The sequence below is a fragment of the Rousettus aegyptiacus genome, unplaced genomic scaffold (assembly GCF_014176215.1).
Source record: "Rousettus aegyptiacus isolate mRouAeg1 unplaced genomic scaffold, mRouAeg1.p scaffold_m13_p_11, whole genome shotgun sequence".
NCBI classification, from domain to species: Eukaryota; Metazoa; Chordata; class Mammalia; order Chiroptera; family Pteropodidae; genus Rousettus; species Rousettus aegyptiacus.
The window spans coordinates 83,900,023-83,914,498 of record NW_023416286.1 but is presented as its reverse complement, the minus strand read 5'-3'; positions in this window follow the sequence as shown (position 1 = coordinate 83,914,498).

Below are 14,476 nucleotides of genomic sequence, written 5' to 3'. Positions count from 1 at the left end.
ATTGAATAATTACAAAATAAAGTTTTAAAGATATTTGGAACACTGAGCATTCTACATAATAATCCATAATAGGACGAGTGGTCAGTGTTCCATGGAATATCTGCTTTGAAATTAACTGGTGGTACTTTATTTTTAGAACCTGATTCTTTATTCACTGTGGTTTGGGAAAGGCCAGATGTTAGTCTGGTTTCTAGTTTTTTATCATTAAAGCTGCAGATGCAATAAAAAAAAAAAAAAGAGTGCTCCTTAGCCTGAAAAAAAAAAAAAAAAAAAGAACTCTTTAAAATGACCCTATGCACATTGTAAGACAGAAAAGTTAATAGGATAAAGATAAAAGTTGAAGTTCCAATATTTTTCTCCAGCATTAGGATTCCTCCTAGCATCTCAGTACATCATCTTGAAAATCCATCAGGTAAATGAACCCCATTTTCGAGGCTACTGCTTGAACTTCACTAGCTGAACTTTGTGGTATTTTCGATGATCTAGAGAGATCCCAGAGCTTGCATTTGTTATTACCATGTGACTAAGTTTAGGTCTGCAATTATTCTTTCTTGTGTCTACCAGATGACTGCTATAGAAACTTAAATATAAGTACTTAAGTGCAAAGAAAATAAAATAAGGATATGCCTTCGTCTCCACTTGGGTGCTTGGAGAAGCAGAGGAAACCAGTTTGCAGAAAAAGAAAGAGAAGAATTTGACAGGAGAGTGGAAGGGAGTTAAGAAGGGGAGCCAGTGCAAGTCCCTGGTTCTGGTTGTTCCTAGGGTCCAGGTGTGTTCTATTCTTTGTTTAATAAAACCCTGTACCATCACGCCGAATTTCTGCTTTTGAGTTTAAGCTAGATCTAGTGGGCTTCTAACCAACGAGCATGGGGAAGGACACTAAACAGCTTTCGCAATTTAGGGCATTTTGGAGATTGTAGCGGGCCATTCACTCTGGGCTCTGACCTTGTGAAGAGGGGGAATTTACCAGGGACAAAAGTGACCATTGTCTGGAAAGCTTATAGTCTGTAATTTTAGTTCTTCATTTCTGTAAGTAAAGGATTGGTTATACCTTCACATATATAAGATTTTTTTTGGAATTTATGCTTCTAAAAAGGGGAGAGTCAGTTTAATAAAAGATTTTCTGGAAGTTTAATCATCTGAACATAATTTTAATTATCATAACCTTAAGAGGGTCCTGCTTATCACAGTACCAGAGGCATCAGAAGTCTGCTTCCTTAGTAAAACGCCACCGCTTAAATTCCCTTTCCATCTGTCAGTGGTTGCTTTGGGGACAGGACTCAACAGTGAGAAAGCTCATGCAGCTTTTTCTTTGTCCTAATTTATTTCTTTTGATTCAGAAGATAGAATAGAAAGTTTATATAATCAGAACTCTAAGTTGATTCTTAGACTTTTTTGTTTTCAGCCTAAAGATTTTCCGAAAGTTTCTTTTCAGGGGAGGGACGAGCAGCAACGGCAGTAGTCACAGCGTTCCGGCTTCTTCCACTCCCACTCTGCCCAGCGCTCACGTGGATGGTCCACGCTGGGCATTCCGGTCAAAAGCAGCTCTAGAGCTTCCCAAAGCCCCGCCTGTTGTCCCCTGCACTGAGATCAAAGTGTCACGGCACCTTAACTCTCTAGAAGACTTAGGAGAGAAGTCACATGACAGACTTAGGGAAGAAGTTATGTGACAGACTTAGGGACAAAATCATGTGACATCTTGTCTAGATACCTCCGTCCCCCCACGTTTTTCTTAGCGCAACACTAGCAGAGGAACTTAAACCTTTCAAAAGAATGAGATCAACTGTCGAACAGTTTCATTAGAGAATAAGAGGAAAAAGTAAAATTATAGCAAAACCAAAAAGATTTAGAGAACAAATAACTTCCCTGGCTATGCCATTTTTAGTACATTTCAGAACTAGAGCTTAAATGTTCTTACATGCTTTACAAGAACTTAAGGAGGAGATAAGGGGAGCTTCATGTTACTTTATGGTGGAGACTGAGCCCGTCTCTTGGTTCAGAGTCTTCTAAATTCCCTGCAGCAGTTCTCTGAGGAACATGGTCACTGCAAGATGATTTTGTGTCAGGGGAGCTTATGTTTTGGTTTTCTAATTTCTTCCCCGAAACCTCAGATCATTCTGGAATTAAGATAACTATTAATGTGGTAGTTTCTCTAAGCTACTTTAGGGATTAATCTTTGCGTTTTTTATATTTTGTTGGGAGGATTCACTTTTTTCATTCACTTACTATTTATCAGGATAGCGTGTACACTTTGGGATGGGTGTAATTAAGAGATGAACAAAGATAATTACTGGACTTCAACAATTGGGAGACCGGTGGCACCATTTACCAAAAAAATGGGAGAAACAGGCTCAATGGAGATAGGTAGTAAGAAATCATGATTCTTATTTGGGATATGCCTATTACATAACTAATAATAATTTTTAAAAATGAAAATGGGATTAGAGGAGATAAAAGTATGAGCCTCATCAGGATATAGGTGGTATTGCAAACCATGAGACTAGATAAGTTAACCCAAGTACAAAAACAAAGGGTCTAGGAATGAGCATTGGGCACTCTGACATTTGGAAGTTAAGCAGAGGTGACTTGAGAATCATCAAAGGTCAGATGGGTACTAGATTTATCAGGGTGATCGCTTTGTATGTTATATAAATGTCTACTCACTCTGTTGTACACCTGAAACTAATATATTATTGTATATCAACTAATTGAAAAATATAAAAATTAAAAAACCTCAAAATCAAACAAAGAAACAAACAACAACAATAACAAAAAGCTGTCCATTTTGTACAACCCCTCAGAGTACCCTTCTAGCTGATGGAATGTGGCCTGATTTATGAATCACTTAATAAAGCCAATTAGATCTTCAAATTTACACACAGAGAGAGTGTGTGTCAGCATCAGCAATGTTGATAGAGAAGGCTGAGCCAGTGTAGTGAGCAGAAAACCAGGAGAGAACAGCATCACCACGTCAAAAAAAGAAATATCTATGTCTATATCTATCTACACACACACACACACACACACACACGTATATATATATGTCAAAAATGAGAGTCAAATATATCATAAACTGTGAGGTTAAGAAAACAAAGACTGGACTTTGGGTGGTGAACACAATAGAATATACAGATGTCAAATGATAATGTACATCTGAAAATTATATGACTGTATTAACCAATGTTATCCCAATAAACTTAATAAAAAATAAAAAGAGAAAACATAAAGAGAAGTTAACTATTGGATGGAGCTGGACCTTGACATAAAAACAACAACAAAAAACAAGTCTTCAAGGCATGTTAGAATGGAAGTCGTCTTTTTTCACTTGTTTTTCTTGTAGGATGTGGGTAGATGGAATTTATAGACTTAAAAACACATTAGAAACGGAGAAGAAGCTAAAAATAATTAGCTGAACATTCATTTAAAGAATTTAAAGAAAAGAACAAGAAAACAAGTCTAAAGAGAGCAGAAAAAGGAAATGATAAAAGAACAGGAATTAAATCAAAGGCATCCTGTACCAGAAAGAAAAAACAAAGGTAAAAATTGTTTTTTGAAAAGGCTAGAAGAAATTGCCAACTTCACAGTGAGACTGAACAAGGAAAAAAAAATTGAACAAATCACCCATTTAGGAATAAAAAAGAGTGATATCACTACAGATACTACAGACATTAAAAAGATAATGAGGATATTTCGAACATCTTAATGTCATAAACTTGGAAATTTAATGAAATAAATTTATAGACACACTAAGTATAGAAAAATGTTCCGATAACTATTAAAGAAATCATATGATTTAAAAGTATACACAAATAAAACTTTATGGATGGTGAAATAATGAAAACTCTCTGAGTTTAGCAACAAGACAAAGATACTCATTTTCACTACTTTTAATAATAACTGTGCTTAAGTTTTATTTAGGACAGTAATGAAAGAAACAACTGTAATTAAGGATTAGATTAGAAGAAGTAAAACTCTAATTATTGCAGATTAAGTTAGCGTATACATAGAAATTCTAAAACAATTTATAAATGAATTATGAGAGGGGAAAAAAAGGAATTTAGCAAGGTTTCAGATCCAAGGTCAATAGTCATGAATCAGCTGTGTTTCTGAAAACCAGATGCAAACAAAGGCTACTATAGGGAATACAGGAAATTCACAAAAACAACAGAGAGGAGACAGACCTTGGCAACTTTCCACCAAGAGTAGAAGTAGCAGGTGCGGAATCAATGCAAGTGGAAGTGGAGGTCTGAGCTAGTGCAGCCGCCGTTTTCAAAACCCAGAAAGGCAGTGCAGCCTGCCACGCGCCAAGAGCCATCCGAGGCATGGGCGACCTTCTCTAGAGAGGGACTATCATGAGGAGTTCGTTTTTAATTTTCTTAAGATATTGAGAGAAGTTTCCTGATTCCAGTGCAGTTGCCAATAGGAAAGTTTTCTCTCCCTTTCCTCCTGATTGTACTAATTTCATGACTATTCTTTGATTTTAAGACAAGGCATCTCATTATTTTATGCACTAATGAGAAAGAGTGATACCAGCTAAGTAAGCATTGGCACAATGTTTTATTTTCAAAGTTAGAATTTTTTTTGTTTATTCATCGAAAGAGTTCTTTTAGATTTATTTGGTCATGGACTTTCAAAATTTATTCCTCCCGTGCCTACCTAAAACCAAAAATTATAAATAAAATTGATAAGTATTCCTAGAACCTCTTTACATTCAGAGGCCAACGGTTTCGTATTGTATCACTTTTCAACTCAGCCATGGCCTTTGTATTTTTGCGCATGAGCTGTGCTGATTAAGAACATTGTAGCACTTCTTAAAATCGCTTTGAATTTTTCTTCCAAGTTACTGACTTACAATTTTTGAGGCTGTTTTTCTCTTTGAGTAATGTGATAGTCACTGAATCATGCATCACTAGATGTTAAAACAGCTTCTGTTCAATATCAGCAGTAAGTTTCTGACAAGCCAATGTTTTCTGTCTTAATGATAGTTTTACATGATTGATAGATATATCAGTCATACTGGCCCCTTGTTGTTTCGAAACGTCTTTCATTGATTTTGAGGAATTTTGCACTTTGTCTTGCCTTTAGTTACATTTCTTGACGTGCAGTATAAACAGTACACAGTTTGTTTGAATACATTACAGTCTGTGTTACTATGGCCAAGTTTTCATACGCATGCATAGATAATAGCAGTTTGTAACACTTCTCCATGGCCCACAACGATTACAAACTCCATGGTTTCAGAAATGATAAAATGTGAAAAACTGCCTCTTTCAATCAGTACAACGTGTATTTGCTGCTGTTCTGGCTCTCTTTGCATAGGAAAAATTCCATATGAAACAACATACTTATTGCTTTGTAATGACATTATTGCATTATTAACCAATCATATAATGGCTAATTTCTGTTAAAGAAACACTGACAGAATGTGCTAACTTTCTCAGCTTTTCTTATACCTAGGGAGTGGCTACATATTCTGTCCAGTGAGATGTAAACGGTTTTCTGCTAAGGTTTTCAGGGAAAGTCTTTGCATTCCAAAAGTGATGTGTGAAGCTGATACAACATTTACCCACTTATCTGGCTTCGAATGTAGACACGTTGTCTGGAGCTGCAGTGCCATCTTGCAAGCATTGGGCAACATGGATAGAATGAGAGCCAACATAAGATGGCAAAACAGAATAACACTGGAATACAGGTAGTTTCAATGTGCAGACAGAATGATTCCAGCATCTGCCCATCTCTAGCCTTTTCATGTGAGAAAAAGAAACTCTTATTTGTTTAAGCTTGTGTTAGTTGCAATATCTGTTATTTGCAGCTAAAGATTTTGCTAATATAGATTGTCATCTTGGCACGTTCAGAGGGTTGGATTTTGCCTGGGTTTCTACTCTTCATTATAACTCCGTGTTCTGCCTCGTTCCTCCTTCTTCCTGGGACCTGTTCTTCCTGAAGTACACTTATCAGTCCTCTCCTTTGAGAGATTTTCTTTATCAATTTGCTGTTCTTAAGTGCCCCAGGTCTTGCTTGTCCAGTTGCCCAGTTCCTAGGGATTGACTGCTAGCTCCGTTCCTTGCTGCACTGATTCATTCACCCGACTGGACACATTAGGACTAACCATTTCTGGAATTGTTCTGTGCTTTTTAAATTCCTTGTGGGTAAGTCTGAGATTCAATATAGAAAAGAATTTTTTCAGGTAGAGTTGAGATGAAAGTCTCCAAGGTGGAGAACTTGGGTGGCTCTTCCCAGGGGAAGCACCAGAAAGCAGAGGAGATAGGATTTTTTTGGGTAGGCACAATAAATGTCATCATTTTCAGGTCAGGGCACTCCAATATTCATTGTGACCTTTACTGTTTTGCCACTAGGGAGAAATTATTGGTGTGTATCTCTTCCAATTGAAATCCTGAGGCAATAGCTACAGGCACAAATGATAACTGCTTAAATTTGCTAATACTGGAATTTTGCAGGTTTATATTTAATTTCATACAACTTATGTTGAAATATTTAACTGATTTCCCTAAAAAATATATTATTTTGACATTTTTCTAATTTTCTTCCATTACTAAAGAGGAAAATTGAGAAAATCTAACTGATAATTATTATTTACATTGATATCAAATAGATCTAGATATCGAGAATAATAATAATAATGTTCTAATAACAAATTTCTTTACGTATTTTTAAAGACTAGAAGTAAAATGGAAAAATAATCCTGTTTGGACATTGGCTAAACTTGGCAATGTGGAAAATCCCTGGGCTGCTGGAATACCTGAGTGATGCACATGGACTTAAGATATGAAGAGTCCTGGGGTTTCTTCAGTTGCATGGCTGCTTGGGAAACTCTGGAGTGACTCTGGATGAGAGAATGAAAAGAACTGTGGGATTCTCCGCTGGGTTTTGGGACACAGGGGGCTTAACATACTTGAATCGCAAGGAGGAATGATGGCTGTGTGACGCTAAGGGAGGAGGGCCTCACCGAGCCTATCCTAACAGGGTGAGCTGAAATGTGTAGGCTCTATTCAAAGGATCCAAGTTTGTACTTAGCGGAGTGAGACACTGAGAAGTGCCAATCAACTCCACTGTAACCCAGCTCCGGGCAATCTTCGATCAATTTTTTAACATAAGTGGCTGTAAAACAACTCAAAGATTAAGACTATCCGTTGGGTACCTAATTCTATGGTAAATGAACTCTTTCAATCTTACGTAGTAGAAAAAAAGTCAATGTTAGCAATGATGTATCAGGTGAAAAAGTCACCAAGAATATTGTGTACAAGCCAATAAACCCACTCCTAGGGAGAGAAAGGGCGCTTGTGAAGCTGGAAAGGACTCATTTGGATTGGAGTAAGAAATCAAAAATGGTTGAGATTAAGGACAGCATGTTTCTTCATATTGCCTGGGGAATAATAAACAGCTTTTAACTCTTTACTACAGCGAAGTGTATTTCTAAAAGAACATTTATCTCTCTTTAAAAAAGTATTTCTATTTCTTGCCCAGATATTTTATATATGTGTGTGTTTGTGTGTTATATTACTATTTTAATATATTACTATTTTAATAATATTGGCTAATAATTTATTACCTTTATTATTATTTTTTCTTAAAGAGAGAAAAAGAATCCCCAGATTAGGAGAGGCAGGTCAAGAGGGAGCCTGCTTTCAAAGGCACCTTTCGGTCCTGAAGAGAGACGCTTTGAGGCTCTGAAGCACGTCACCAATGATAGCATGAGTTTGCCTCAGCGGAAAAACCAAGGGGGATTGTTTTGAAAAGTAAACACAAAGTTCCTCCCACCTAACTTTACTCTCAGAATTTATTGGCATTTGATTGAGAGGAGTTAAATTTTAAGAAGTAAATGCCCATTTTCTAGTGTTCTGCATCCTTTTAAATAATTATTCAGTTTTCCAGAAAAGCACTTTTGTTAAAGGCAAAGAAATGAATAACCTCATTAATAACTTCATATCAAAGGATCAGCTTCTGATCTACTTTATATGTATAACGAAAATGTATGTCTGTTCAGTCTTGGCTTCTTGACAATCTAAACTAGGTATCTTACTATATGTATTACTTTTGTACTATATATATTTTATAAAAGTTAACTTTGGTCCTTCAAGCCGATGGCACCAATTTGGCAGCATTCAGCAGTTTTTGTTTTCTTACCTGATTTAATAAGAGCTGAATTAATAATTTAGGGCTTCAGTGTTCAGAGTACACTTCTTGCAGAGGTTATTCATAGTAAGCGTAGGCTTAAGGCATTCTTTTCACATGGATCATTTCTCTGGAACACTATTTGAACTAAAAGAAAAAAAATGATGTTTATTTTAATTTATGATCACAGCACAATAACGTCGAAAAAAAAGATATGGGTAAAATGTAAGAAAATTATACTGAAATGGTCAGCTAGAAAATCGTAAGGTAAATATTTTCGACTAGGTGTAAGGAGTGTATTCCACTCTTCAATACTAATTTGCTCCTCAATATTAATTTGCCAGGGTTTGATGATACATGTAATTGAGAAAAATGGAATTTTAGGAACATAAAGAGAGTCTTTTCAATTCCGTAAATGACTTTGTGATGTGTACATTTTATCGTACTCCAATGATCACATTTTCTGGAAATGTTCTAGAACATTAGCAGGTTGTCATCTGGCTTTACCTCTTCTCTACGTAAGGAGACTAGAAGGCCAACTATCCTGTCTCTTGTTTCCGTAAAGATTATTAGAAAAGTAAAGCAGTGTAAAATTACTCAGACACCCCCGCTCCACACACACGTTTTTTAAAGCAGGAATTCTAATGGATCCATTGAGAGGTTGTAGAATTAGTGATTATATTCAATGGTGAATAGAGGTGTGGAGGCATTTTCCTCCTTGGTTTCTACAAAAGATATCAAATTAATCTATATCGAAGACTGGCAAGTTGCTTACTCATCATTTAAGTCTTTAAAGATTTCTCTATATTTTGTAGATAAAGTTTTTGCTCCCTGTTTTTTTTTTTTTTAATGCTGTAAGGTTATTTTTAACACTTGAAAAATTATGTCAGACTTAAAAAAATGCAATGAAATTTTTTTTAGAAATTATTAAAAGACAGTTGAAATTCTGGAAATCAATTTTCTTACAATTTTCTCCTATGACAGGCCCCTTTAGAAGTCTTCTAATTTGGGCTAAAGTATACCCATTTGATAACCACTGCTTTGGAAACCCTCTTAAATATATTTAAATATCAATAACCCTCTTTATTAATGTATTTAAGAATGACTATATTAAAAATATATTAAGAAAGAATATACATACCAAGAAGATGTCTTATTGTATGATAGAGAAGGAGCAGGTGAACGTCCTCACGTCATCAAGACTGCTGGTTTAAGCAGGAAGAGGATGGTGGTGGAGAGCATGGTCAGGATGGGGGAACAAGGTCGCAGGGGCATGTGGGTAATGAAGGAAACCTTGTTTCGGTCTGAAAACATTTAGGTTGCATTTTCTTGCATGAAAGGTCTATACTGTCTTAGTTTATCAGAATTCATTGTTTTGAAATTGTAAGTCTAGTAATCAATTATAGTTAAGAAAATGCTACTTTCCTTTTTGATGGCTCTTTGTGCATATATTTCCCTTAGAAACATCACGGAATAAAGGTAGCAGTGAACTGAGGGAGTATTCAATTTTTTCTGTATCTATGGGCCGTAATAAATTCAAATGGCACAATAAATGCCACAATTTTTAACTAAGGAACCCTAAAATATCGCTAAGAAATTTAATAGTGCCATCATTTTTGTAAACCTACATTGAGGTTGATTTGTATTTTATCATGAAGTATGAAGTTGTAGATTTTTTGTAGATAGCTTTATCAGATCGATGCATTTTCTTTCTCCTGATAGCTTGCTAAAAATGTGTTTTTCTATCATGAGTGGGCGTTGAATTTTGCAAAATGCTTTTCCTACATCCATTGAAATGAACATATTTTTAAAAAATTTATTCTAACATCACACTGACTTTTGAATGTTAAATTAACTTTGCATCCCTAGGATAAAATACACTTGCTCACGATATATGCATATCGTGTGTGTGTGTGTGTGTGTGTGTGTGTGTGTGTGTGTGTTTATTCAATTTGTAATATTTTGTTAGGATCCAACGTGTCTATGTTGGTGAGGAATATGGGTCAATACATTTCTTGCAATATCTTTATCATGTTTTGGGATCAGGATTATACTGACCTAATGAAAAAAGTTGCATTTTCTGAAATAGTTTTTGTAAGATTGGTGCTATTTCTTATTTCATTGAATTAATCAATGAAATCAACTGGGCCTGGATGTTTCTTTGTGGAAATTTTTTAAAAAATTATTTTTAATTTCAAACTTATTGAAAACTTGAAAGAATAGTGTGAGGGTTTTACTAGTGTGAGGAATGGTTATACTAAATTAAAAAACAATCCTTTATCCAGATTCATTAATTGTTTACTTTTTGTCTTATTTTACCATAAACATTTTTATAGGTGCAGATTGTTTTATATGAGCCACATGAAAATAAGCTGTAGGCATAGTGCCTTTATTCCTAAATAATTCAGTTTGTATTTCCTCAGAACAAGGAAATTCTCTTACAAAACAATGGTGCAATTATCAAAATTAGATAGTTTAAAAACGATATAGTATTGTTATCTATAATTCATACTCAGTTTTTGTCAATTGTCCCAGTAATGTCCTTTAAGCATTTATTTTTCTGTTCCAGGATCCAATCATGCATTGTATTTAGTTTTTATGTCCCTTTAGTTCTCATTAATTGGGAACAGTTCCTCATCCTTTCTTTGCTTACTCGACATTGATATATTGAGGTGTACTGGTTGCTCTGTATACTGTCCCCAATTAGCTTTGTTTGGTATTTTCTCATAATAAGATGCAGGTATATATTTTTGGCAGAAATACCAGTAAAAAGATATTATGTTCTCAGGAGATGCGTGATGCTTGTTTGTCCTTGTGTTAATGATGTTGACTTTGGTCACATAATTAAAGTGGAGTCGGCCATGTTCTCTACTGCAAAGTTAGTAATTTTCTCTTTCTAATTTAGGAGAAATACTTTGAGACTATTTAAGTGTACTCTTCCTGACCAAACTTTTACCTATCAGCTTTGATTATCATAGATGATTTGCTAACTTCATCAATCTTTCTATTTATTAGTTAACATTTTACTGTAAAGAAACAGTTTTCTAGTAATGAACAAAATAATTTCTCTGTGCATCATTGATTTTTATTTCTTTCATAAATCAGAACCCATCAGATGATTATTTATCTTTTATTTTTTAATTTTTATTTACGGCGACATTGGTTAACGAAATCCAATAAGTTTCAGCGTACACTTTAACAATAAGGTATATATATATTTATACTGTGTTCACCTCCCATAGTTAGATTTCTTTCTATCACCACACAGTTGACCCCTTTCCCCTGTTTACCTCTTCCTTCCCCTTCGCCCTCCTCCCTCTCCTCTGGTAACCACTAGTCTATTGTCCGTGTCCATGAGTCTCTGTTTGTTTGTCCTGTTCATTTATTGTTTTTACATTTATATCCCATATATAAGCGATATGTGATTTTCAACTTTTTCTGTCTGGCTTATTTCACTTAGCATGATCATCTTGAGGTTCATCCATGTTGTTGTAAATGGCAGTATTTCATCTCTTCTTATGGCTGAAGATTATCTTGATGTTCAGATTTTTCTATATTTGTCCTACATTTGAAAACAGTCAAAAGAATAATTGCTTTTTCCTGGGATGAGGTAAAGGAATGGTTATACTAAATTAAAAAACAATTATCGTTAAAGAAGTAGGCTTCTCATGACCCTAGAACTTCCAAGTTTCCTAAGGCCCATAACAACCCATTAAGAACACTAACGTGTAAGGCAAAGTTTGTGCAAATTCATCCTTATTTAGTCCTCAGTAGTTTATATATTCATAGTCATTAAGTCTTAAGTCAGCAGTTAAGATGTTTCCTTTTACATTTTTTCTTCACCAACATGTCTTAAGTTTCTTTATGTTAGATTACTTTTTTCTTTTTTTTAATGAGTTCTAGAGAACATAATCCTACAGGAGTTGCAGGCTGTCATCATGCTCCTCATGGATGATTCTGTACATAGGGGTTGACCCTCGTATTGAGAAGTATGATATTAAGAGATACGCATAATTATTTTTACAGTGGCATTTGGATATAGCTGAAAAGATAGGCATTTTATTAATAGTCTCTCCCACAATGTGTATACGTAGAGATTATATTTGGTTTACGATTGCAATTGCTTTCAGTAAAAGAATCAGGCCTTGATAGCTAAATTAAAAAAAATGATTGTTTCAGTAACAAGAGACTGTAATAGCTTTGAAATGTTAAAAAATTTATCGTCATTTTTAACACTGTGCTTCCTGAAACTTAACATTTAGACGCTGTTTAAATTGTTAAAGGGCTTTAAAAATGCAAATGCTCGTGAGTGAAATAATCTTTAAGGTTTTTTCCCCCCAACCATTAGCATTTTAGAGTGAAACTGCTTTTATATGTAGATAATTAAAATTAAAGAATTCAAGATAGGGGTTAGGAGTTATTTTTTGATAGGTGTTAGGAGATCATTTTAATATACCTTAAAATTTCCAGGTAGGAAAAAAAATGAAATAGAATTAAAGTAAGAGTGGACCTGGGGATATTAGAGGAAACCAGATGCACCTTTTAGGACTGATTGCCAGGGGCAGAAATAAGGTAGGTGCAAAACATTAGGAGAAAAAGATGAGGTATAGAAGTCTGAAACTGAAGAAAGCTTTACCTACTCTGCCTGGGGCTGATCTTACTCCTTTCACATTCGCCCCTTGGCTTCCAGATCTGCTTAAAGCCTTCACTCCAGTGGAGGTACTCTTACCTCATCCTGGTGTGCAGAGGCTGCTTCTTCTGATTTATCTACTGCTGCCGGCTTGGACTGTTGTTCCTGATTTACCTACTGCTACGGTAAATTGCCCAAGTTGTGATTAACTGGGTCCTTAAATCATTTCTGTACCAGTTGTTCCACTGCAGATACTTGTGTAGCCCTTATTTGAATCATATACTCATGCTGTGTGTCCTGTCTCAAGAAAATGTAGTGTTAATAATACTGTATTGTATAGTTGAAAGTTGCTAAGAGAGTAGATCTTAAAAGTCCTCAACACAAGAAAAAAATTTGTAACTGGCAACGAACATTAACTAGAATTATTGTGATCATTTTGCATAAATACAAATATCAAATCATTCCTCGTATGCCTGAAACTAATATAATGTTCTATGTCAATTATAGCTTAATAAAAAAATGTATTATCAGGAATGTTAGATTGTTATCTTTTAGGGCCTCAGTCATTATCTTCAGTTTTTAAGAAAAAATGCTAATCTGACTTATTGGTATAGTAAAATGGATGAATTGATAACTGTCCAACCCGATAAGCCCATTAAAGAGAATTCGAAGTGGATTCTTATTTGATCTTTAGCAATTATGATATGAAATTATCTTAACTAATGTAAAAACTTGGGGAAGAAGTAGATATTTGCAATCAGAAGATGGCTTATAATCTAGAACCATTGTTTAATAAATGAGATTCTTTGACGACTATGATTTTTGTAGCTAGGTGGGCAATTAGTACTCACCAATTATTTGCTGAGGAGAAAAATAAAATAATTAGTATAAGAGTTGAGCAGCTTTTAGTTTTAGCCCATATAAAGAAAAATGATTACTATTTTAAAGATATTTGAATTTCAAAAAACACATTAAGGAATATAAATTCAGTACAAAATACTGGTACTTTAGCACCAGAGAGGGGTAAAACTTGTGTTTGAAATTAAAAACTTTTTATGATGATTGCAAAAGTAGCCATTTTTCAATTATGTATGTAAAAATTATTTTCATTTTCTGACAATTTGGAAGGAAACAGTTTTAACAATAATTAATTAGATTTTGGTCTTTGGAAATTTCAATTTTTGCTTTAAAGTAAAGTACTCAAAGGATTTGTTGGCAGTTAGGCAAACTCCCACACAGTTATTAGGATTTTAATATTTCTTAGACCAAGGCTATGAAAATATTTTTATTTTCATGCTTTTCATAAATAAAATTGAGCACATCAGCTACTCCTTTTGATTATATACCCTATTGATATTTTGGTGATTTTATTTGAGTTTATTAAGACTAGAATATTACATTTTCCTTGTAAATCATACATTAATAAAGACGATATTAATAATATGCTATTTTATTATATGATATTAGGGTTTTATTAGGTTTTATATAAGCAAATTATATTAAGTTTGGATTTCTGAGTTATTTACATGGTGTAACTGAGATAGTGTGTGGATGACCTATAGAGAACAGAATTCCCTTCTCTGCTCCATTCCACTTCTGTATAGATAAAATCACAGCATTAAAAGTAAAAAGCAACCATCTTTTAGGCTTTTATTCAGTTAATAAACATTTGTTGAGAGCCTCCCAAGAGCTAGCCATCTTAATCATTTTAAC